Here is a 26563-nt window from a genome sequence, read left to right on the forward strand (position 1 = left end):
TGTTGCTGACTTGTCTCCTTATGATATAGGTGATGATTTGGGGACAAATGGCCTTAAAGAGGGAGGGGTTAATATGATCGCCAATAGCAAAGACCCGGAGAAGTACCCAAGTGGCCCCATCACACGAGCAAGGGATAAGGAGTTTCAAGCAGCCATGGAGAGTATGTTTACTCTCAAGTTTGGAACGTGATGGATGGGGAATAATAAGGAAGGAACACCTTATGTTTCTTAATGCATGAATTTGCATGAGAATTTAAAGTTTGCATAACATTCATTGCATTTAATAAGTGTGTTGTTCTGATGTAATCCTGTCCAGCACCAACTTTCTTGATACAGTTCAACCTAGCCTCACTTGGATGGATGGTGATGTCAAGGTTGTACCTTTGATTGTTTCGATCTATGAAAGCAACTAGTATCCTGCAAAAACATGAAAGTTAAAAAAATGGTTAAATGGAAGTAATGAAATGGAAAGATAAATATGGCAGCGGAAAATATATATAAGTTGGTGATATGTTTAAAGGAAATGATGAAGTATGGTAATGGAAGTAGAATGAAGGTGATGGAGATGAATATGAAAAGTAGTATCTCAAAGAAGACTCAAAGAATAACCAATGTTAAAGAACAAAGACCCAAACTTTATATTGCTTCTTTAAGGGATGATAAACAAGAGCTTTGACCCACTATCTATAAAGAGATAGGAACCAGAAGTATCAGGGTTACATAGATAGGGGTGACGCCACAAGCATAAGCTTGATAAGTCGATAAAGTTCACTTAAGAACTAAAGAGAGAAACTCTCACAAATATTTGATTAAACAAAGTGAATTGCCTTCTACAAATGAAATGGAAAGCTATTTATAGGCCTAAGAGATGTCTAGGATGCACATACAAGATTTAATGATTGAACATTCATGGATGAATGTTCAGCCTTAAGTAGATACAATGTACGTCCCCTATGCAAGTTCATGGACTAATAAAATAAATGAATGTTCATCCATTTAAGTGAATACATCTTCATAGCCGAATTCATCCTCTCTTGATGTGAACATGTTGGTTCATTTCCTTGCATGAATTTGAAGGAATGTTTCATTGTATGTTCGGCCCCCTTTGGAATGCATGCACCAAGTGTGAACGTGACTCATAGGCTCCCTTCATGCACTTGGATTTGATGAATGAGTTTGAAAATAATGCATCCATCTCCCTTGAATGTGAACAAGTCCTTTACCCTCATTGTATGATTGTACAAGCCATAAATGGATTCATGAAGGTGGAAATGCATCAGGTGTGAACATGGCTCTTCATTTGGTTGTAAATCCCGTACTTATTTCCAGCCTGGACCGTCTTAATTAATCTGGGCATATCTTGGGTTCCCAATATCATATTGATACGATTCAAAGTGCGTTAGAAATATAAGAGATAGGGCATTAAATGTTAAGAGACTTCATCAACCAAAGATTCTTGGAACATGTTCAAAAATGACGATCAATCTGACTAACGTGAACTGTCCATCCAACTCTTCAATTGCCTTTAGTCTATTTAGCATCCAATATACCTAGACAAAGTATGTAAACAAATAATTAGATAGGAATTGAGCTATTATAAATATGAGTGCATTCTTCCACCTATGTTAGAATGCAAATATGTTAGAATGCAAATGAGCTAACTATGAATGCATATGGATTGAATGAGTTATATAAAGATGTGAATTAATGAGTCATGCATGAATATCATATATTATACACATAAATGACAGCCTATAATATTCAAGCAAAAATTAAGAATAAGATAAACATATTCACGTGACATGTAATGCATAAATGAGTAAATAAATAATAAAATAAGGCAAGACTCCCTTAGAATCATCTTGGAAGAACTTCAAAGTTGTGAGCATGTTTTATTTGAACTTGGTGGTCGGTAGGATCACATCATCCCCCCCTTCTTTAAGGCGATTTGTCCCCAAATCGATGCTTGCTACATAAGAGAACAACTTTGATGTTTGTTTGAATGGAAATTCTTTCATTCTCATCTTGCATCATTTTCTTCAAGTCTTTGCTTTTGAATCAACAATCTGAAAATTAGAACAAAGTTAGAAGTAGATAATTTAGAATCAAAGGAAAGGAAAGGATTAAATTCATGAATGAATGAGTTTGGACTCTTAATGTTCTCCATGGTTAGGTTCATTGAATCTTCCCTTTTATAAGGTTCATTCGATCTTGAGTATGTGGTGAATGTACTTTAAAGGTTAATGAACATGTTCTTTATAATTTCAAGTGACACATCTTTTGGAATTTAAAAAGAAATGATGCTTGAATCATCTTGAATGTCCCTTGGAATAACCTGAAAATTCAAAGAATGAATAGAAGAAAAAATTGATTAGTATAAAGCAAAACTTCATTCTCCTTGCATTCGTTCCTTTCATGCTCATGTTTTTCAACACACTCATCTTCACTCTCATTTTCAACTCCAAATGTCTTGGTTTTCTCACAATGTTCTTCTTTGATTTGTGCATGTTCAACTCCATCATATCTTTTAACCACAACCTTACTTGTAATCCTTTCATTTTCTCTTCCACACGTACTTCCCCCTTTGCTCCCAAATTCAATCTTTTCAACTTTCTCATTTTCGACTCCAACGTCTCTCACATCAATTTTCTCATTTTCATTTTGATCTCCCTCTACTGTTATTTGTTTCTCACGTGAAACTTATATTTTAACTTTTTTCATGGCTTTAGTTTTCTTCCAGTCCTCTATACGTGATTTGACGATAACTTGGCATTCATGAACTTGATTTGGGCACATTGGAACCAACACGATCTTTCTCCCTTGGTGTTTGAAAGAATATTTGTTGGAGAACCCATCATAGAATGCTCGTTTATCGAACTGCCAAGGACGTCCAAGGAGTAGATGGCTTGAATTCATAGAAACAACATCACACAAAACTTCATCTTCATATCCCCCTATTGAAAATGACACACATACTTGCTCCATGACTTCTAACTCATCATCTTCACTTAATCCTTGCAAAACATATGGACTGGGATGTTTGAATGTTATAAGCCCCAACTTATCAACCATGTATGTGCTTGCAAGATTTGCACAATTACCACCATCAATGGCTACAAGGCATACTTTATCATTCACATGAAAATGAGTATGAAATGGATTCCTCCTTTTTTGTCAGTAATCCATTCGAAAGATGGGAGACTTGTTAGTGAAAAATTAATAGTTGAATAAGATGAAAGGACCTTACCAATAATCACTCATAAATCCTCACGATCACTCCAAAAAAATGATGATGCTCCACTCAATACTCGTGTTTGCACTCGGGAATATAAAATGGCTTTTTCAATTCCCCTTCTGATCTCACACACTCATTAGCCTTTTTCCACTCGTTCCTCTCTTGTAAAGTTCTTAAAAGATCTAAATCGAGAGCTTTCAAGTTCTATGGACGTCGGCTGAAAAATTCGTTAGTGTAGAGGGAAAAAAATAGAAAGGTAGAAAGATTAAATAATGAAGGGTGGTCTTATAAAAGGAATAAAAAATAAAGAAAGGTTCACTTACTATACAAAGATACTCACCACCTTCCTAGAAGAACAATCAAAGGTCTTGAAGACTTCCTTAGGATCGGTTGAAATAATGATGTTGCTTGTCACCTTTGGCACTTCTTTGCATTTTGATTTTTTTGTTTCCTTTCTTTAGTTTTTCTTCACTTGGAATCCCTTGTTGATGTTGGGATTAACTTGCTGATTTTTTTCTTTTGGCACTTCTCTTTTTGATTTTCTTTTTATTGAATGGTAGGATGTTGTTTTTGCTTGTTCTTGTTGCAATCCACCTTAGCTCTGATTACCATATGATACAGTTCAACCTAGCCTCACTTGGATGGATGGTGAAGTCAAGGTTGTACCTTTGATTGTTTCGATCTATGAAAGCAACAAGTATCCTGCACAAACACGAAAGTTAAAAAATGGTTAAATGGAAGTAATGAAATGGAAAAATGAATATGGCAGCGGAAAATATATATAAGTTAGTGATATGTTTAAAGGAAATGATGAAGTATGGTAATAGAAGTAGAATGAAGGTGATGGAGATGAATATGAAAAGTAGTATCTCAAAGAAGACTCAAAGAAGAACCAATGTTAAAGAACAAAGACCCAGACTTTATATTGCTTCTTTAAGGGGTGGTAAACAAGGACTTTGACTCACTATCTAAAAAGATATAGGAACCAGAAGTATCAAGGTGAAATAGATAGGGGTGACACCACAAGCATAAGCTTGATAAGTCGATAAAGTTCACTTAAGAAATAAAGAGAGAAACTCTCACAAATATTTGATTAAATAAAGTCAATTGTTTTTTTTACAAATGAATGGAAAGCTATTTATAGGCCTAAGAGTGCATGGTGTGAATACAAAACATTTAATGAGTCAACCTTTATGGATGAATGTTCATACTTTAAGTAGATACAAAGCATGGCTTAGGTGAATGAATTTTGATGAATGGATTATCATCTTTTAATGGAATACATCCTTTGGCCGAATTCATCCCACCTTGTGTGAACGTTTTGATTTGTCTTCTATGGATGAATGTTCCTGAATGTATCTTGGCTGAAATTCTCCCCCCTTGTGTGAACATGACTATTTGGCTTCTTGCATGAATATGCATGAATGGATGAATTTAAAAGCCTTTGAATGAATCCTTGCACCTCCTCACAAATGTTCTGATTCATTTTAATATTCTTTTCTCGTCCATGCATGTCTTCATTAATTCCTTCCATGCATAAGTCCTTTGAAGGAGATGAATGGTTGCAAATCCCGTATTAATTTCCAGCCTTCATTGTCTTCAGTAATCTGGGCATATCTCAAGCTCCCGATATCAGATTGATGTGATTCAAAATGCGTTGGAAAGCTACGAGACAGGGGATTAAATGTTAAGTATATTTCATCACCCAAAGATTCTTGGAACATGTTCAAAGATGTAGATCAATCTGACTGACGTGAACTGTCCAACCAACTCTTCAATTGCCTTTAGTCTTCTTAGCATCCAATGAACCTAGACAAAGTATGTAAACAAATAATTATATAGGAATTGAGCTATGATAATTATGAATGCATGATTCCACATATGTTAATAATGCAAATGAGCTAACTATGAATGCATATGCATTGAATGAGTTATATAAAGATGTGAATTAATAAGTCATGCATGAATATCATCTATTATACATATAAATGACAGCATATAATATTCAAGCAAAAATTAAGAATAAGATAAACATATTCACGTGACATGTAATGCATAAATGAGTAAATAAATAATAAAATAAGGTAAGACTCCCTTAGAGTCAACAAGGCAGAACGTCCATGAAGTGATCATGTGTTGAAAAAGTTTGGTCCTTGGCATGATCGCATCACCCCCTTCTTTTGAACGATTTATCCTCAAATTGAAGGCTTTTCTCTTTGATTGATCCATTGGTGTAAGAAAGGATGAATGAAGATCATTATGCCTATTAGGGTATGCATGAATTTCTTTGAATATTTCAAATAGGTAAGTCACCCTAACTTTAGTCTTTGTACCCTTCCACATTATGAGTCTTGAATAGTTGGATAATGCTTGTTTCTTTTCATTGAATTGATGATCACGAACAAGAACACTTCCATGTAAATGATTCAATGTGCTGTAAAAAAGAAATAGGTTAGAACATGAAGCATCATTAACAATGTGAATGAACGTACAAGATTCACTAAGGTTCATGAATGGAATTTGCTTCGTTGAAACTTTCATTTTATAGTGTTCATTGAATATTGAATATGTAGTGAATGTACTTCGAATGTCAAAGAATACCAAATGTTACAACCTTTGGAACTTCAATGGACAAATGTGATTCATCAATTTGCAATGGTATGGCCTTTAGAATAACCTGCAAATTAAATGAAAGAATAGGAAGAAAAGATTGATTAGTATTACGTAAAACATCCTTCTCCTCACATTTTTTTCTCTCATGCTCGTGTTTGTTTTGAATTCTCTCTTCACTCTCATGTTTTACAACACACTCATCTTGACTCTCAATGCTCTTACTCTCATTTTCAATTACTTCAAATGTCCTGGTTTTCTCACAATGTTCTTCTTTGATTTGTGCATGTTCAACTCCACCATATCTTTTAACCACAACCTCACTTGGAATCTTTTCATTTTCTCTTCCACACGTACTTCCCCCTTTGCTCCCAAATTCAATATTTTCAACTTTCTTCATGGCTTTAGTTTTATTCCATTCTTCTATACGTTATTCTTTGACTATTAAAACATTATATAACATAACATAGGAGGGTGTTAAGTTATTAAATGAATCAAAAGCTTCATGACACTTAGTTAGGAGAACTTCCCTGAATTGTTTGGCCCTTGACCTAGTAATGGGACCTTGTGGCATGACTTTCGGGTCTGGGGTAGGTGCGACCACATCATCCCCCTTATTTTAAGCGATTTGTCCCCAAATCGTGTCTATCCTCAAAGGGTGATAAGTCAGTGATGTTGAATGAGGCACTGACGCCACCAAACTCACTGGGCAATTTGAGTTTATAGGCATTATCGTTGATCTTTTCTGCAATCTGAAATGGGCCATCTCCTCGGGGTAGTAGTTTAGACTTCCTTTGGTTTGGGAATCTTTCTTTCCTAAAGTGTACCCAAACCCAATCTCCCACATCAAAAATTACCTTATTCCTTCCTTTGTTTGCTTGTTGTTCATATTGTCTCGTTCTCCTTTCAATGTTGTCCTTGACTTGTTGATGGAGTCTTCTAACAAATTTTTCCTTGTTCTTTCCATATTTGTTTACTATTTGATCACAAGGTAAAGGAAGTAAGTCCAAAGGAGTAAAAGGATTGAAACCATACACTACCTCAAATGGAGAATATTTGGTTACCAAGTGAATGGTTCGGTTGTATGCAAACTCCACGTGTGGTAGGCATTCTTCCCATGTCTTGATGTTTTTCTTGATAATGGATCATAGTAGCGTTGATAAAACGATATTAACTACTTCAGTTTGACCATCCGTTTGAGGATGACATGTAGTAGAGAATAGTAGTTTTGTGCCGATTTTGCTACACAAAGTCCTCCAAAAGTGACTTAAGAACTTAACGTCTCTATCTGAAACAATGGTTCGAGGTAGTCCATGTAACCTTACCACTTCTCGGAAGAATAAGTTAGCAACATGAATAGCATCATCGGTCTTGTGACATGGTATAAAGTGAGCCATCTTGGAGAATCGATCAACCACCACAAAAATTGAATCATTTCCACTATTTGTTTTTGGTAAGCCCAAAACAAAGTCCATTGAGATATCTATCCATGGCATGGTTGGTATTGGCAAGGTGATGTGATCCGATTCAGCATCAAAAATGGACTTGCATCTCCAACCTTTCTCAATGTTCAAAGGGGGATTTTCTTTAACTTAATCTTTCTTTATACCATAGTTATGATAATGGCTTACATACATTATATTTATAGTTATGATGATGATATTATGAATGTATGAAGTTATTATTATGAACCACATATTTATATCTTATATTACTTAGCTTATAAATGCTTTCTTTTGTAGGTACATGTTCGGCCACATCATGGGAGCTGATTTAAAGCTAGAATTGAAGTCAATGAGCTAGGAAACCTTACATAGGATGACTTGGGAGATCATGAAGAACAAATGGTGAAAAGTTGTCAGCTGACCCTCGAGCTCATAGCTCACTTGAGCTGGACTTTTGAGCTAGCTAGAGACTTCATTTCAGCTGGATAGTTGCACCATCATCTTCACCACACAGAGCACTACAAATATGGTCTAGGTCAAATTTTGTGAATTCGTACCTTTTCGCGAAGAGTTGCCAATCCGAGAAGTGACCTTTCACAAGGAGCTGTCCTATGACTCATCTTCATGCAATTCATCTATGGCCAGCTCATCTTCAGCTCAAACTCATGGGAAGTAGCTCAAATGATGAAAGGTTGTTTCACACAAATGTGACCTTTCATAATTAGTTGTTGCCCCATTGATGCCAAGTCACCTAGACACATGTTTGATGCCAAGTCACGCCTAAGTTGCTGTTCATCTACACACCATGGAAGAGTCCACGCCTTAAGCATTCAACACCAACCATGTGAGTGCCACATGACCAGCCACCCATGTGCTTTGCATGTGAATGAATTAGGCGCCAAGATGAATAGGCTTCTCTCTATTCGGCCTAAACATCATCATGCATCAAATTGGCGCCAAGATGAAGAGTTATGGGAACCATTCGGCCAAAGACATCTCCCCTCATCCAAGCATCATTTATTTTCGTTTTAAGACATGTACTTTGCCGAAAAGGCATCTATTTATTCGGCCAAGCCTTTACAAAACTATAAATAGGCTTTGGCATTCATTTGTAAACTTAACCCTTTGATAATTAAAAATCCTTTTGTGAGATTATTCTCTCTTCAAGTTCTTTTCAGAACTATATCGATTAAGCAAGCCTTTTAAAGCTTGTGGCGTCATTTCCTCATTGATACTTCTGGTTCCTAGTTTAAATAACTAGTGGGTCAAAGTACTTTCATACCATCCCTTATAGAACTTATAAGAAACGGGTCTTTGCTCCTTTATAGCATTGGTTCCTTCTTAGTTTATAAGATACAATCTGTCCATCACCATTATCACGCCTATATCATCACCATATTCCATCACCATATCACGCCAATAACATCATCCTTCCATTACCATTTCATCACCATTAAATCATCCTTCATTCATCAACAAGGCATACTTCATCACTACCATTGGAGGCCGAAGTCAACATCACTTGAAGGAGATTTATTCAACACTTCCGCAGCCCATCTTTGATAACTATTCTATCCATTTCAAATCTTTCCATTTCTATTTACTTTTCATTTCTTAATTATCATATTACTTAATCAATTCTTCTTCTTTTTGTGCATATTACTTTCAATCCAAGGTGTAGCATTTGGTGTCTCTCCTAGATCGGGAAACAACAAGGTTGCCAACTTCTCCATCATTGAAGAAGCCTGGTTAGCCTTACATCAAGCGGTAATCAGAGCTTTGGTGGATTGACATTAAAAGTGCTACAACAAAAAGCAACAAGAAAGAAGAAAACAAAAGAGAAAAGAAAAGACTCCTACAACAAATTTGGAGTGCAAAAGAAAGAAAAGAAAAGAAGAAATTCAAAAGCAAAAGAAAAGTGAAGCAAGTTGCAAAGTACACTCAAAGAGAAGCACCATACAATCTGCCCAACATCAAACTTGAAGGAGGTATCCTTGTTGTTTCTTGTGAAGGAAGATAGTAAGTGTTGCAACTTTAGTTGTAAGTCATCTTCACTTATTTACTATTTCATTTCCTTTTCTTTCATCTTTTCTTATTCCATTACCTTATCATCTTTCTTAACTTTTTCTAGCCTATCATTTATCCTATACCTTAACCATTTCTAAACCGACGCACAAACTAAAGAAACTTGCTCAATCTTGAGTTAGTTCTTTAAAAGGACCCACAAGAGAGAATTGAGCGGTAAAAGGCAAACGAGAGGATGAGATCAGAAGGGGGATCAGAAAAAGCCAAGGATCATATCCCCGAGTGCAAACACGAGAGTGAGTGGAGTGCAATCTGAATTTTCTTGGAGAGAGCACGTGAGGTTTTTGTGAGTGTGCTGGTAAGGTTTTTAAATTACTTTATTTCACTAACCATGTCTCAAAGTCCCCGAGGAAATGCAGGAACACCAAACTTACAAGTGCAGGCACTCATTGGTGAAATGATGAGAATGTTTCGTGAAGAGTTCGATGCTCTTCATGAAAAGATAGATCAACGCCATGATTTACCACCAACCCGACATAATGGAGCCAATAGAAGGCAACAACAACCACCCCCTCCAGAAGAAGATGTTCAAGAAAATTTTGATGAGGGTGAACAAGCAGCATTCCAAGGCCCTAGACGTGCCATTATTGATGACAATTTGAGCAACATTAAGATCAAAATTCCTCAATTCCAAGGAAAGACTGATCCTGAAGCCTATCTTGAATGGGAAAGCAAAGTGGAACATGTTTTTAGTTGCCATAACTATTCCGAGATGAAGAAAGTAAGATTGGCAGCCATGGAGTTTATAGACTATGCCTTAATATGGTGGGATCAACTTACCCTTAACCGAAGGAGGATTGGAGAACGACCGGTCTCAACTTGGCATGAAATGAAAGGTATTATGAGAAAACGATTCATTCCTGTTCACTATCACCGTGACTTGTTTCAAAAGTTACAGAATCTTAAACAAGGCCATAGGAGTGTGGAGGACTACTACAAAGAGATGGACGTGGCTATGATCCGAGTCAACATTGAGGAGGATCGTGAAGCAACTATGGCAAGATTCCTTGCTGGACTTAATCCCGAAATTGCCAATACCTTAGAGTTGTATCATTACATTGAATTAGATGAGATGGTACAAATGGCAATGAAGATTGAAATGCAACTGAAGAAGAGACATACATCTCGTAATGTTGCGCCAACACCATCAAAATGGAGTCCAAACATAAAGAAACCTACTCCTCCTGTTAAAGAACAAGTTGAATCTTCAAAGACTCAACAAGTAAGTAAAGACCCCAACCGAGGAAAGCAAACCACTGAACAATCAAGAGACATTAGATGTTTTAAATGTCTTGGAAGGGGCCATATAGCTACACAATGTCCTAACCGGAATACCATGCTCTTACTTGGAAATGGTGAAATAGAATCAGAACCAGAAGAGGAAGAAGAGGCACCCATTGAAGTCAATGAAGAAATAACTCTTGCTGATCCCGTTGATCAAGGAGAAGCCTTGGTAATTAGAAGGAGTTTGAATCTTCAAGTTGCGGAAGACAATGCACAACGAGAGAACATATTCCATACCCGATGTCATATAAATGAAAAGGTATGTTTTGTTATCATAGACGGTGGAAGTTGTACTAATGTGGCTAGTACAATAATGGTGGAAAAACTTGGTTTGAAAACAATGAAGCACCCAAATCCATATAAGTTGCAGTGGCTCAATGAACGAGGAGAACTCAACGTTAGCAAACAGGTGATAGTTCCTTTTTCCATTGGCAAATACAAAGATGAGGTTATGTGTGATGTTGTCCCTATGCACGCTAGCCATCTACTTCTTGGAAGGCCATGGCAATATGACAAAAGGACTATTCATGATTGTTTTACCAATCAATACTCGTTCAGCCATAAAGGAAAGAAGTTTATCCTAACTCCTTTAACGCCTAAACAAGTTCAGAATGATCAAGTCAGAATGAAACAGAGTGTTGAGGCTATGAGGAAAGGAAAAGCAACAACTGTGGAAGAAACTGATCCAAAAACAAGTGCTTATTCTTCAAAGTGCTTGATTCGAGAATGCCTATTGACAAAATGCAAGGTTAAAGATGATTATTCTAACTTTGAACATGCAGATTTTTCCTTTGACTTGCAGGATTTACCAAGAGGCACCAATTTCCAAAAGGAAGATTTAGGAGACGTGACCTTTGGGAACCCAAAAGATGTGTCCATTGAAAAGCAAAAGGACATCAATTTTCATTCAAAGAATGTGTCTTTAGAAGAACCAATGAACGTGACCTATGAGAATCCAATGATCATGCCTATTGGAGTATTAAAAGACACCACTTTTGGGATATCAAGGGACCACAATATTCAAAGCAAAATTACATGGGCATATCTCACTCAAGAGCCTAAACAAGGGATCCCAATTTCTGACGAAACATCAACTATGGAATGGAGGAATGTTGAAAAGAAACCACCCTTCGATTTGATGACAAATCGCTTTAAAGAAGGGGGGAATGATGTGATCCGATTCAGCATCAAAAATCGACTTGCATCTCCAACCTTTCTCAATGTTCAAAGGGGGATTTTCTTTAACTTAATCTTTCTTTATACCATAGTTATGATAATGGCTTACATACATTATATTTATAGTTATGATGATGATATTATGAATGTATGAAGTTATTATTATGAACCACATATTTATATCTTATATTACTTAGCTTATAAATGCTTTCTTTTGTAGGTACATGTTCGGCCACATCATGGGAGCTGATTTAAAGCTAGAATTGAAGTCAATGAGCTAGGAAACCTTACATAGGATGACTTGGGAGATCATGAAGAACAAATGGTGAAAATTTGTCAGCTGACCCTCGAGCTCATAGCTCACTTGAGCTGGACTTTTGAGCTAGCTAGAGACTTCATTTCAGCTGGAGAGTTACACCATCATCTTCACCACACAGAGCACTACAAATATGGTCTAGGTCAAATTTTGTGAATTCGTACCTTTTCGCGAAGAGTTGCCAATCCGAGAAGTGACCTTTCACAAGGAGCTGTCCTATGACTCATCTTCATGCAATTCATCTATGGCCAGCTCATCTTCAGCTCAAACTCATGGGAAGTAGCTCAAATGATGAAAGGTTGTTTCACACAAATGTGACCTTTCATAATTAGTTGCTGCCCCATTGATGCCAAGTCACCTAGACACATGTTTGATGCCAAGTCACGCCTAAGTTGCTGTTCATCTACACACCATGGAAGAGTCCACGGCTTAAGCATTCAACACCAACCATGTGAGTGCCACATGACCAGCCACCCATGTGCTTTGCATGTGAATGAATTAGGCGCCAAGATGAATAGGCTTCTCTCTATTCGGCCTAAACATCATCATGCTTCAAATTGGCGCCAAGATGAAGAGTTATGGGAACCATTCGGCCAAAGACATCTCCCCTCATCCAAGCATCATTTATTTTCGTTTTAAGACATGTACTTTGCCGAAAAGGCATCTATTTATTCGGCCAAGCCTTTACAAAACTATAAATAGGCTTTGGCATTCATTTGTAAACTTAACCCTTTGATAATTAAAAATCCTTTTGTGAGATTATTCTCTCTTCAAGTTCTTTTCAGAACTATATCGATTAAGCAAGCCTTTTCTAAAGCTTGTGGCACCATTTCCTCATTGATACTTCTGGTTCCTAGTTTAAATAACTAGTGGGTCAAATTACTTTCATACCATCCCTTATAGAACTTATAAGAAACGGGTCTTTGCTCCTTTATAGCATTGGTTCCTTCTTAGTTTTATAAGATACAATCTGTCCATCACCATTATCACGCCTATATCATCACCATATTCCATCACCATATCACGCCAATAACATCATCCTTCCATTACCATTTCATCACCATTAAATCATCCTTCATTCATCAACAAGGCATACTTCATCACCACCATTGGAGGCCGAAGTCAACATCACTTGAAGGAGATTTATTCAACACTTCCGCAGCCCATCTTTGATAACTATTCTATCCATTTCAAATCTTTCCATTTCTATTTACTTTTCATTTCTTAATTATCATATTACTTAATCAATTCTTCTTCTTTTTGTGCATATTACTTTCAATCCAAGGTGTAGCATTTGGTGTCTCACCTAGATCGGGAAACAACAAGGTTGCCAACTTCTCCATCATTGAAGAAGCCTGGTTAGCCTTACATCACAAGGGCATGTATAATCCATGAGGCATGACTCTTGATTTTGCCCTTTTACATACTAAACACCTTTCACATACCTTTTCAACATACCTTTTCATCTTTGGCCAAAAGAGGTGTTCCTTCAAAATGCTAAGAGTCTTTTCTACTCCAAAGTGTCCCATTAGTCCTCCTTCATGCGCTTCTTTGGTTAACACTTCTCGTATGGAACCTTGTGGAATACATAATCGTCCTTCTTTGAAAAGATATCCATCATGCTGATAATATTTGTCATGAGCACCTGTTTCACATAACTTATACCTTTCTCCAAAGTCCAAATCAGTAGCATAATGTTCCTTGATGAATGAAAAACCAAGAAGTTTGGAATCCAAAGTGTTAAGTAAGACATACCTGCGTGAAAGAGCATCTGCCACGACATTATTCTTTCCTCTCTTATAGTGGATGACATAGGGAAAAGAATCAAGAAATTCAGCCCATTTGGCATGTCTCTTGTTGAGTTTGTGTTGTCCTTTGATATTCTTTAATACTTCATGGTCAGTGTGTATCAAGAATTCTTTCAGCAATAAGTAGTGCTGCCAAGTCTCCAAGGTTCGAATGAGTGCGTACATTTCTTTGTCATATGTTGGATAGTTCAAAGTTGCCCCATTTAGTTTTTCACTAAAGTAGGTGATGGGCTTTCCTTCTTGACCTAAAACAGCACCAATCCCAATTCCAGAGGCATCACATTCAACTTCAGATGTTTTCTCAAAGTTCGACAATGCTAATAGTGGAGCCTTTGTTAAACAACCCTTGAGTTCGTTGAATGCTTCATCTTGTTCTTTTCCTCAAGAGAAGTTTGAATTATTCTTTATAATCCCTGTTAAGGGGGTGGTAATAGAACTAAAATTTGGTACAAACCTTCTATAAAAACTGGCTAATCCATGGAAACTCCGGACTTGGCTGACATTGACTGGCTTTGGCCATTCTTGTATTGCCTTAATCTTTTCTGGATCCATTGAAAATCCCTGAGAACTTACAATGAATCCTAAGAAAGTAACTTGATTAGTACAAAAAGCACACTTCTTGAGATTAGCATATAGGTGCTCTTCTCTCAAAGTGCTAAGAATGGAACATAAATGTTCAACATGATCTTTTAGTGACTTACTGTATATCAAGATATCATCAAAGTAAACAACACAAAACTTACCAATGTAAGGCCGAAGGACATGATTCATTAGACGCATAAAGGTACTAAGGGCATTAGTTAAGCCAAAAGGCATGACTAACCATTCATACAAACCTTGTTTAGTCTTGAATACAATTTTCCACTCGTCACCTTCCTTCATTCTTATTTGATGGTAACCACTTTTCAAATCAATTTTGGAGAAGATGTTGGCTCCACTAAGTTCATCAAGCATATCATCTAGCCGAGGTATAGGGTGCCTATATTTGATAGTGATTTGATTTACTGCCCTACAATCCACGCACTTTCTCCAAGTTCCATCTTTCTTTGGTACCAACAAAACGGGTACAGCACAAGGACTTAAACTTTCCCGAATGTAACCTTTGTCTATGAGTTCTTTGACTTGTCTTTGTAATTCCTTTGTTTCCTCAGGATTGCTCCTATATGCTGGTCTATTAGGAATGGTGGCTCCAGGAATGAAATCAATTGATGTTCAATTCCTCTAATTGGTGGCAATCCATCAGGAATTTCTTCAGGAAACATATCTTCAAATTCCTGCAAAAGATTAGAAATAGAAGTTGGCAAATCTTGAGGAGGGTTAGTAAGTAGAAAACTTTCCTTATACATAAGTATAAGTAGAGCCTTCTTAGTGATAAATGTTTCCGGATATCTCCTCTGCTGACATAGATATTCCTCTTCGGAGTATGAATTTCTTTGGCCTTCTTTTCTTTCTCCCATTCTTCTATGCGTGACTTGAGGGTCACTTGACATTCATGAACTTGGCTTGGAAGCATTGGTGTAATATGATTTTTCTCCCTTGATACTGGAAAGAGTACTTGTTAGAGAATCCGTCATGGGTAGCCTTCTTATCATATTGCCAAGGACGCCCGAGTATAAGGTGGCTTGCACTCATGGGCACCACGTCACAAAGGACTTCATCTTGGTATCTTCCAATTGAAAAAGGTACAACAACTTGTTTGGTTATCTTGGCTTCACCCACATCGTTGAGCCATTGAAGTTTGTAAGGATGAGGATGCTTGGAAGTCTGGAGACCCAACTTTTCCACCATGTGAGTACTTGCTACGTTTGTACAACTTCCTCCATCAATGATCACTACGCAAATTTTATCTCCCACATGACATTTGGTATGGAAGATGTTCTCTCTTTGTTCATCCTCTTGACTTTGAATGTTCAAAGTCCTTTTGACTACAAAGATGTTGGATGGAAGAGACATGTTAGCAAATAAGGAAAAACGAAATGTGTGTAGGACCTTACCAGAATATACTCTCACAAAGCCTCACGAGTCACTCCAAGGAAACTTGAATGTCACTCAATCTGCTCGTGTTTGCAACTCTAGGACTTAATGGCTTTTACTTGTCCTCTGCTGATCTCACACACACTCTAGCCTTTTTCCTCTCGATTCTCTTGTCTCAAGTTCTAGAAAACTTTACTCAAAATTGTATCAAGTAAATTTTACTTGTTTGGCGTTGGCTGCAAATGGGTTAGTAGGAAGGGAAAACAAAATATAATTGAAAGGGTGGTTTAGAAATAGAAAGAAGAAAATAGAAAAGGGTTACTTACACAAGTCACTTTACAACCTTCTATCACAACAATCAATTTAAACGGCTTACTTGAATTGCTTGGTGTTGGTTGATAAGTGCTTCAACTTCTTTCTTTTCTTTTCCTTTCTTTTTCTTCTTTTGTGATACGATCCAAACTAGCTCTAACTTTCTCCATGACTTGAACACACCATGGATGTTCTTCAAAGTTGTTTCTAAGGGAGTTCTTCATTACCCTATCTTATACTATATCATTTATACATTCTATTCTATCATAAGCATGCATTCACATGTTAGAATAAATTATCATATTATTATTTCCATCCTATGCTTATTTGATTATGTTTTTCATATTATTCAAATATATGCTATGATTACATATCATTTCTTAGGATATTATTATTACATGTTTCCATTTATCATTTATGAATACCATGTTATATGATATTCATGCATATAACATATACCCATATCTTTATGATTGATACACAATGTTATAAGCATGTTAGGATAGTCTTATAATCATATTAAGCATGATTATCATATATACATCAAGGCAGCATCATTATAAATTATTTCATTAGTTCATATGCATTCATATTAGCTCTTAAGCTTCATGCATTATCTTATACATATTTTGAGATGATAGAATTAGCTCATGACCTTCAAACATAGCTCACATCACCATAATCATACATGGCAACAAGGTATTTAGCTCATAACAGCTCAATATCATGGACTTACCTTGTTTCCTTGCACATATAGGTACATTGGAGTGTGATGCACGATGACTCAACTTGGTAGAGTATTTTGATGTCATATGTAGCTCACGAACAGCTCACAAATATCATGGCATCTCGTAGAACACTAAGGAAAGCTCAACTTAGCTAGAGGAGCTAGCAAGTAGCTGAACTTAGCTGGAGGAGAGCTTTGGACCAAAGTGCTGAAAAGTGGACTAAAGGTAGATGGAAGTAGCTGGGAGAGTAGTTGAGGAGCTGAGAAGACCAAAGCTAACTAGCTTGAGTTTATCAAGCTATAACTCACCTAGTTAGCTACCAAGACACTCATATAGCTTACCTTGAAGCTAGTTCATCTCTAGGCTGCCCAATGGATGCCATGTCATTTAGATACACGTTGAAAGCTAATTCACGCCTAGTTGTTTCATATCTTCATTCCATGGACTTCAAGACATCATCCTATGGTTGCAACCTCATTAAAGCATAGCAAGAAGACCCATGTGCATTCATGTAGACTGCCATGTGCATCATTCAAGCATGTGCACTCTATGTGACATCCAATTGGCGTCAAAACACCAAGGGATGCTTCCTATTTGGCCAAAGACTTTATCCTCTTCATTTTGGCGCCCAAATAACTTCGAAATGCATTCAAATCATCCTTAGTGCCGAACCAACACATAACCATTCGGCCAAGAGCATGTATTTTCATTAAAGTCTTGTTTTTTCATTAAAAATCATATCATTTTAGGAAGGTACAAGGTCTGGCCGAACCAACATGTACCTATTCGGCCAAGTCCCTTCCAAAACTATAAATAGGCTTTCCTATTTCATTTGTAATCAGACCTTTTGTTTAATTAAAGTGAGATTATTCTCTTTCTTGAGTCCTAGTGACTTTTATCGACTTATCAAGTATAATTTATACTTGTGGCGTCAACCCCTTTCTTTTCACCTTGATACTTCTGGTTCCTAGTTCATATAACTAGTGGGTCAAATTACTTAACACCACCCCTTGAAGAAGCAATATAAAGTCTGGGTCTTTGCTCTATATAGCATTGGTTCTTCTTTGAGTATTCTCTAAGATACTATCCTCACAACCATCCCTTTGTTTCATAAACCATAGCCATATCAACCATCTTCCACTTCCATCTCTCATTTTAAACAGCCCACCTATTCACCATACGTCTACCACCCTTAACCCTCTCTTTTTGAGCCATTCACTTGTGCAGGTTGTTTGCTTCCTTCCTAGATCCATAATCAATTTGTTAGGGCATCAGAAGAGCCTTACATCAAGCGGTAATCAGAGCTTTGGTGGAAGAAGCAACGTGCAACAACAACAAAAAGAAAAATACATAAAGAAGTGCAAAGTCAAAGAAAAAGAAAAATCAGAAAAGAACGTGTAGCACTCAAAAGAAGAAAAAGCAAAGAAAAGAAAAGAAAGAAGTTAAAGCACTCAATAATTCTCATCACCAAGCAATTCAAGTAAATCGTTTAAATTGATTGTGGTGATAGAAGGTTGTGAAGTGACTTGTGTAAGTAACCCCTTTTGTTCTTTTCTTTCTATTTCTAAGCCACCCTTTCATTATATTTGTTTTCCCTTCCTACTAACCCTTTTGCAGGCGACGCCAAACAAGTAAAATTTACTTGATACAACATTGAGTAAAGTTCTCTAGAACTTGAGATAAGAGAATCGAGAGGAAAAAGGCTAGAGTGTGTGAGATCAGAAGAGGACAAGTAAAAGCCATTAAGTCATAGAGTTGCAAACACGAGCGGATTGAGTGACATTCAAGTTTCCTTGGAGTGACTCGTGAGGCTTTGTGAGAGTATATTCTGGTAAGGTCCTACACACATTTCATTTTTTCCTTATTTGCTAACATGTCTCTTCCATCCAACATCTTTGTAGTCAAAAGGACTTTGAACATTCAAAGTCAAGAGGATGAACAAAGAGGGAACATCTTCCATACCAAATGTCACGTGGGAGATAAAATTTGCGTGGTGATCATTGATGGAGGAAGTTGTACAAACGTAGCAAGTACTCATATGGTGGAAACGTTGGGTCTCAAGACTTCCAAACATCCTCATCCTTATAAACTTCAGTGGCTCAACGATGTGGGAGACGCCAAGGTAACCAAGCAAGTTGTTGTACCTTTTTCAATTGGAAGATACAATGATGAAGTTCTTTATGACATGGTGCCCATGAGTGCAAGCCACCTTATACTAGGACGTCCTTGGCAATTTGACATGAAGGCTACTCACGATGGATTTTTCAATAAGTATTCATTCCAACACCAATGGAGGAAAATCATATTAGCACCGATGCTTCCAAGCCAAGTCCATCAATGCCAAGTGACCCTTAAGTCACGCATAGAAGAATGGGAGAAAGCTAAAGCCATGAAGAAAGTTGAAAGAAAATTTTTGCATAAGAAAATAGTGGAGAGAGTTGAAAATGAACAAAATGAAATGATTGAATATGGGAGCAAAGAGGAAAAGGAAAATGAGGGTGAAGAACATATTTTATCTAATCATACTCCTATTCTTTCTTTTGACGTGCAGGACAATCCAATAGACATGTCACTTCAAGTTGAAGATTCAAGAAACATGTCTTTTGAAGAATCAATAGACGTGACTTTTGGTGATGTAAGGCGAATCTACACACTTTGGTGAGAAGAGTAGATAGCCTTATTGTGTCCCGATCTAGGATTGACAAGTACTGATGTCCTTGAATTAATAAGCTTGGGCTGCAAAATAATAAGACAGAAATATGATTAATAATGGGTTTAAGAAATGAATAATAATATAAGTAATGGAATGAAAGAATAAGAATAGAGATGGCTGCGAAATTGATGGATTGATGGGTGTTGTTGATGATGGAAATGACGAAATGGAGATGGTGGTGATAGTATCCCAAACACGCCAAAGAGGAAACTATGCTATGTAGCACAATCCCGGTCTTTACAAACTTGCTTGAGGGGTGGTGATCGTGTCTTCAACCCACTAGATAACAATCTAGGAATTTAGGAATCAAAATGGAAGGAATGACGCCACAAGTATAGGAACTACACTTGTTTAATCGATAAAGTTCACAAAGAACTTTGAAGAGAAATAACTCACAAGAGTATATTTTATATAAGAGATGAGATGAGTACAAATGATGGCAAGCCACTCTATTTATAGGAAATGAGAGGGCTTGGCCGAATGATTACAAGTTGTTTCGGCTAGATACATGTCTCTAGGAAAATACATAATGCTTGAGATGAATGAATAAGTCCTTTGGGCTTGTGATGGTTCGGCTAACTCTTCATGAAAGGCCTTAATGATTCGGCTAAGGATGGGAAGACATCTCCCTTGGCCGAATATGTATGTTGGTTCATCTTGGCACCATTTTCTCCCTTTGGCCGAATGGTGGTGTGTCTCTTCATGCTTGGCGCCAAAAGGCTCTCATGTGTATGGCATGTGATGTGGCCGAATAGGCATGGAGCCTCTAGCTCATGTTTCTTGATGATTTAAGCATCCAATAGGCGTGATCTCTTCACCGATGTGTTCCTTGTTCAAAAGGCATCTTCATGGGCAGCATCATTCATGAAAGGTCACAATGTTTGAGAAAGGTAACCCTTCATGTTTGAGCTACTTCGGGTGTGAATGAGCTGGTGGTGAGCTGACCTTAGATGACTTGTAACATGATGAACGTTTGGGCAGCTCCTTATGAAAAGGTACCTCTTGAGATGGCAACTATTCGCGAAAAGGTACGATTTCACAAATTTTGATGTAGGACATATTTGAAGTGTCCTAAGTGGTGATGATGATGGTGCAACTCCCCAGCTGAAATGAGTTCATCTTGTAGCTCAAATCTTCAGCTCAATCCAGCTATGAGCTCGCAGCCTCAAAACAACTTTTCATCGATGAATGCTTATGATCTCTTAAGCATCCCTATGTGAGTTTCCTTGCTGTTTCATGCTCCATTTAGCTCTAATGCAGCTCCCAAGTCCTGGCCGAATGTGCCTACACGCATAATATAAAGAAATAAACTAAGTAAATGAACTTATACAATGTATTATATAATAATGTGGACTATAGTATATAATAAATTATATCTCATATATTAATGATTAAGTTATTATAATAACCATAGATATTATATGTATGAAAATAATTATGAAATAAACATATATGTATGTAAAGTTAGAAAGTTTCTTCCCTTGTAAGGGTGGAATAGCCATGATAATCATGATGCTGAATTGGATCACATCATCCTCCCCTTCTTTTAATCGATTTGTCCTCAAATCGAAAGATCTTCCTTTCCTTGAGTCATTCCATTTGATAAGTACCTTTATAAAAAGATTCATATCTTTTGAAAGAATGCCTTGTAAGTTCTTGATCTGGAAAGAAATAAAACTTTCATTAGTATGAATGTGATCAAACAAAATTAAAGTTAAGAAATACTTCCTGAAAGATGTAGATTCAAAGTTCATGTCTATTGAAGGCATTTGGCTTTGAATGTTGATGTCCTTTTGTATTCCAAAATTCATGCCCCTTTCCATAGATAGTTGCATTAATTCATGAAAGGTGATGACTCTTGGAATGGTGATGTCCTCATAAGTCACGCCCTTTGGATGAAAAATCATTTCCCTTTGGTTTTCAATAGGCATGTTTTTTGATTCTTGATGGGTCACGTCCTTTGGATGAAGAGTTGCCATTCTTTGCTCTTCAATAGTCGAACCTTTTGGTTCTTGAAAGATCACATCGTTTAGTTTACCAAATTGATGGATTGTGTTGCTTGGTTCATCCTGTAAATCAAAGGAAACTTTTGTTTGGTTAAGGTTAGAAAAATCAGCATCAACTTTGCATCTTGTTAATAGGCATCTTTGTGACAAGCACTTAGAGGTATAAGCACTTGTTTTTGGAATGTTTTCTTCCTGGTTTAACTTCGATTTTCCTTTCCTCATGGCCTCAACACTTTGTTTCATCTTGATTTGATCAACTTGGACTTGTTTAGGCGTCAAAGGTGTTAGGATGATCTTCTTCCCTCCATGGTTGAATGAATACTGATTAGTAAAACAATCATGAATGGTCCTCCTATCATATTGCCATGGTCTTCCAAGGAGTAAATGACTAGCATGCATAGGAACAACATCGCACATAACCTCGTCCTTGTACTTGCCAATAGAGAAAGGAACCATCACCTGTTTGTTGACATTAAGTTCTCCTCATTCATTTAACCATTGTAATTTGTAGGGATTTGGATGTTTCAACGTTTGCAATCCCAATTTCTCCACCATGATGGTACTGGCAACATTAGTACAACTTCCACCATCTATGATCATGAAACACACCTTTTCTTTCACATGGCAGCGGGTATGAAAGATGTTTTCCCTTTGTGCATCGTCTTCTACTATTTGAGCACTTAGACTTCTCTTTACCACTAGGGCTTCACCTTCTACCGGAGCACCAATTTCGGTTTCTTCCTCAACTTCTGTTGGTGTCGGTGCAGCTTCTTCTTCTTCATGGTCAGATTCAATCTCACCATTTCCAAGTAATAACATGGTGTTTCGGTTGGGACATTGTGTGGATATATGTCCCCTCCCAAGACACTTAAAGCAACGTATGTCTCTTGTTCGTTCAGGGATCTCTTTTCCTCGATTCTCTTTATTAATTTGGGAAGCATTTGATGATTCAGCCTTCTCTTTGGTAGGAATAGGGGTAGACTTCCTCAAACTATTGTTTGGACTCCATCTTGAAGATGTAGGCACTGAAGTACGAGAGATAGATCTTCTCCGAAGTTGCCTTTCTATTTTCATAGCCATTTGCACCATTTCATCAATTTCGATGTAATGATACAATTCTAGTGTGTTGGCAATCTCAGGATTGAGTCCAGCAAGAAATCTAGCCATGGTTGCTTCGCGATCCTCCTCAATATTGACTCGGATCATTGCCACTTCCATTTCCTTATAGTAATCCTCTACACTCCTTTGACCTTGCTTTAGGTTCTGCAATTTCTGAAACATATCCCGATGATAATGAGTAGGAATGAAACGTTTACGCATGATACCTTTCATTTCGAGCCATGTTGAAATTGGTCTCTCTCCATTCCTCCTCCGAGTAATAGTAAGTTGATCCCACCATATCAAAGCATAATCAACAAATTCCATAGCTGCCAATCTTACTTTCTTGAGTTCGAAATAGTTATGGCAACTAAACACATGTTCCACCTTGCTTTCCCATTCAAGATAGGCTTCTGGATCAGTCTTTCCTTGGAATTGAGGAATTTTGATTTTGATGTTGCTCATATTATCATCAACATTGGCACGCCTAGGTCCTTGTATCAATGCTGGTTCTTCTTCATCATAAGGATTTGGGACATCATCTTCTGGAAGAGGTTGTTGCCTCCGAGGAGTATCATTGTTTCTGGTTTGTGGTTGATCTCGTCTTTGGTCTAGTTTCTCATGGAGAACATCAAATTCTGTTCGAAACATCCTTATCATTTCTCCAATCAGTGCTTGCATTTGCAAGTTGGGTTGACCTGCATTTCCTTTAGGACTTTGAGACATGGTTAGTAAATAAAACAAAAATAAACCTTACCAGCACACTCACAAAGTCTCACAAGTTCACTCCAAAGAAAAGATAAGATCACTCAACTCAACACTCGTATTTACTCTCGGGAATATATATTTGGCTTTTAACAATTCCCCTTCTGATCTCACTATCTCAATAGCCTTTTTCCACTCAAATTTCTCTTGCTAAGTCCTTCGAAGAACTTACTCAAGATTATAACAAGTTAATTCCTTCCTTTGTGTGCGTCGGCTGCAAATAGGTTAGGATAGAAAAGGAATAGAAATGGAAAAGTAAAAGAAAGGATTCAAAGGTCTTTTAAAGAAAGAAATAGTTGAAGACAAGGAAAATGAAAGGATAGAAAAGGAAGAGGTGACTTACAATTCAAGAAACAACACTTACTGCAACCTTTCTCAAGAAACAATAAGGTTATCTTCTCTAAATGTAGATGGCCTCTTTGATGTACTTTGCTATGGTAGAGCACTTTCCTTGGCTTTGCTTTTCTTTTTGAATTCTTTTTCTTTTCTTTTCTTCTTTTCTTCTTCTTTTTGTCTTTTTCTTTATTTTTGCACTCCAATTTTGTTGAAGGAGTCTTTTTTTCTCTTTTGAATTTCTTTTTGCTTTGTACGCCAATGACACTTTTGTTGTCAATCCAACTATGCTCTGATTACCGCTTGATGTAAGGCGAATCTACACACTTTGGTGAGAAGAGTAGATAGCCTTATTGTGTCCCGATCTAGGATTGACAAGTACTGATGTCCTTGAATTAATAAGCTTGGGCTGTAAAATAATAAGACAGAAATATGATTAATAATGGGTTTAAGAAATGAATAATAATATAAGTAATGGAATGAAAGAATAAGAATAGAGATGGCTGCGGAATTGATGGATTGATGGGTGTTGTTGATGATGGAAATGACGAAATGGAGATGGTGGTGATAGTATCCCAAACACGCCAAAGAGGAAACTATGCTATGTAGCACAATCCCGGTCTTTACAAACTTGCTTGAGGGGTGGTGATCGTGTCTTCAACCCACTAGATAACAATCTAGGAATTTAGGAATCAAAATGGAAGGAATGACGCCACAAGTATAGGAACTACACTTGTTTAATCGATAAAGTTCACAAAGAACTTTGAAGAGAAATAACTCACAAGAGTATATTTTTATATAAGAGATGAGATGAGTACAAATGATGGCAAGCCACTCTATTTATAGGAAATGAGAGGGCTTGGCCGAATGATTACAAGTTGTTTCGGCTAGATACATGTCTCTAGGAAAATACATAATGCTTGAGATGAATGAATAAGTCCTTTGGGCTTGTGATGGTTCGGCTAACTCTTCATGAAAGGCCTTAATGATTCGGCTAAGGATGGGAAGACATCTCCCTTGGCCGAATATGTATGTTGGTTCATCTTGGCGCCATTTTCTCCCTTTGGCCGAATGGTGGTGTGTCTCTTCATGCTTGGCGCCAAAAGGCTCTCATGTGTATGGCATGTGATGTGGCCGAATAGGCATGGAGCCTCTAGCTCATGTTTCTTGATGATTTAAGCATCCAATAGGCGTGATCTCTTCACCGATGTGTTCCTTGTTGAAAAGGCATCTTCATGGGCAGCATCATTCATGAAAGGTCACAATGTTTGAGAAAGGTAACCCTTCATGTTTGAGCTACTTCGGGTGTGAATGAGCTGGTGGTGAGCTGACCTTAGATGACTTGTAACATGATGAACGTTTGGGCAGCTCCTTGTGAAAAGGTACCTCTTGAGATGGCAACTATTCGCGAAAAGGTACGATTTCACAAATTTTGATGTAGGACATATTTGAAGTGTCCTAAGTGGTGATGATGATGGTGCAACTCCCCAGCTGAAATGAGTTCATCTTGTAGCTCAAATCTTCAGCTCAATCCAGCTATGAGCTCGCAGCCTCAAAACAACTTTTCATCGATGAATCCTTATGATCTCTTAAGCATCCCTATGTGAGTTTCCTTGCTGTTTCATGCTCCATTTAGCTCTAATGCAGCTCCCAAGTCTTGGTCGAATGTGCCTACACGCATAATATAAAGAAATAAACTAAGTAAATGAACTTATACAATGTATTATATAATAATGTGGACTATAGTATATAATAACTTATATCTCATATATTAATGATTAAGTTATTATAATAACCATAGATATTATATGTATGAAAATAATTATGAAATAAACATATATGTATGTAAAGTTAGAAAGTTTCTTCCCTTGTAAGGGTGGAATAGCCATGATAATCATGATGCTGAATTGGATCACATCATTTGGTGATGCACAAGATATGTCCTTTGACATTTCAAAGGATGTACCTCTTGAAATTCAAAAGAATGAGCCAATTGGAGTACCAAGAGTTGAGATCATTCAGACTCCAAGTATATTGCACATATTGAAGGGAATTCAACAACCAGTGGAGTTTTTCATCATTAAGCAACCAATGCCCATTAAACATCCACCCTGGTTTGTTATTTCCATTCATCTTGTTAATAATTTTTCATTTACTAATTTTGATTTATTTTGTAGCAACTTGTTTAATCCTTATGGTGAAGAAATCATACCAACCCTCAAGACAATCATTTGGAGAGGTACAATGGTGAAAAAACACGATGATTTAAATCAGCCCCAAAAAGTCATTCAAAGAACACTTATCTTCACCAAGTGACGTGATGACTCCAACCAAGAGACAAACCTTTTTACCTATAATTATGGTGAATTAAAAGGAGGAAATAAAGATATAGAGGTCCTTTCCAAGCATTGTGATGATTCAACGAATAAAGAAAAGGGATCAAGATGATGTGATCCTATCTAGCACCAACCTTTTTCATGACGTACTCACATCATTGAAATTCCATCAAGCTCAATATAAGGGAGTCCTACCTTACTTTATATTATATTTACTCATTTATACACTATATATTATTATGAGCATACTTTTTCATATTATACTATGCTTGAATTATCATAACATGTGCATTCATTCATTATGTCCTATGGTTTGCATCATTGATTGATATTCATGCA

The sequence above is a fragment of the Hibiscus syriacus genome, unplaced genomic scaffold (assembly GCF_006381635.1).
Source record: "Hibiscus syriacus cultivar Baekdansim isolate YM2019G1 unplaced genomic scaffold, ASM638163v2 tig00110151_pilon, whole genome shotgun sequence".
NCBI classification, from domain to species: domain Eukaryota; kingdom Viridiplantae; phylum Streptophyta; class Magnoliopsida; order Malvales; family Malvaceae; genus Hibiscus; species Hibiscus syriacus.